Raw genomic sequence first — 1537 nt, forward strand, 5'->3', positions numbered from 1 at the left:
AAATACTTTATATATAATATATATATACGACTCAGATTTTTACTTCTGGATATAAAAAATTATTATTTTATTCTAAAGTCTATTATTGATATTAAATTAATTTAAATTTTAAATTCAGTTATATAAATAAATATATCTATTTCATATATATTATAAACCAATTTATAAGATATTAAAAAAACTATTATATATAACAACAGAACTTACAAAACAGTTAAAACAATAACGAAAATAAAAAAAATAAAGCAACAGTTAATAATCGTTGTGGTGTTTGATAAAACTTAAGTGTGTATCTACTAAATCGCTTTTACTCAATAATGACTAAATAAAAAATAATTAAAAAAATAATAGTTTATTATCATAATGACACTTTTACTCAATAAGAGTAAGGTGTTTGATAAAATGTGGCTTCTTACTATCCAAAGCAGTTTTAATCAATAATGACTGTGATCATTTGGCAGATCCACTGTAATTACTATATGTTCCATTAAAACAGAAATAATATTTATAGAAGTATATCTTGAATATAGATTGCGCTTATTTTAGAGTGTGTAATGCGATGTTAGCTTTAGTTAATATTAAATAAAACAGTAAATAATAACATTAAAACAATAATTAAACTCAAAAAAAAAATTAATATAATTACGATAACGCTGTAATTTAAAAAATTATAAAATATAAGTGTAATTTAGTATAAATATTTATATTTAAAACTGAGTCACTGAAGTGCTAATGGAAATAAGTTGTTAAAAATAATATATTAAAAAGAAAACATATGAATATTAATAAAGAATTATAAATAAAATTATATTTTATTATATATTTTTAATGTTAATCTGAAGCTCTGTTTGATGAGCAGTTCATATCTCAAAAATATTCTACTTAACTGGCACAATTAAAATTAAAACTTATGATAATTAAAGAAACTGACTCACTATTTTTAAGCTGTTTTATCCCTACATTAATGGAAAAAAGTAATTAAGACAATAACACAATGATAGTTCAATTTTAAAATTTGTAACTCGATTATAATAATGCTGATTTCAAAGAAAATTTTTAATTAATTATATACACATATATATATACAAGTTTTTTCTTTTTTCTGTACTCTAATATAATAATTTTTTTTAATTTAATAATAATAACCTGTGTATTTTGAGTTCAAATAAAAAAATTTATCCGTTAGAATATTCTTTCCTTTCCAATTTTATGTATTTGAATAACATTCCACATAAATATTTTATTTAAATTTAATTTTATTACATTACATTTTCACAGCGTGCAAAGATCTGAAAATAATCACTAAAGAGTATTTGCAAAAATAGAAATCTATTAGCGGTTTATTAAAAAAAAAAATTACATCAATTATGGAATACGTAGAAGTGTTCTAAAAACGCACAATTTATTTAATCAAATTATAAATAAATTTATTTTTGATTGCGAAAAATGTAATTTTAATAAAAAAAAGAAGTGATTTTCAAAGGCTAGGCCAACAACCACACACGCACGTACGCATTTGTAGAGTTACGACTTATAA

This window comes from Teleopsis dalmanni, chromosome 2 (genome assembly GCF_002237135.1).
Source record: "Teleopsis dalmanni isolate 2A chromosome 2, ASM223713v2, whole genome shotgun sequence".
NCBI classification, from domain to species: Eukaryota; Metazoa; Arthropoda; class Insecta; order Diptera; family Diopsidae; genus Teleopsis; species Teleopsis dalmanni.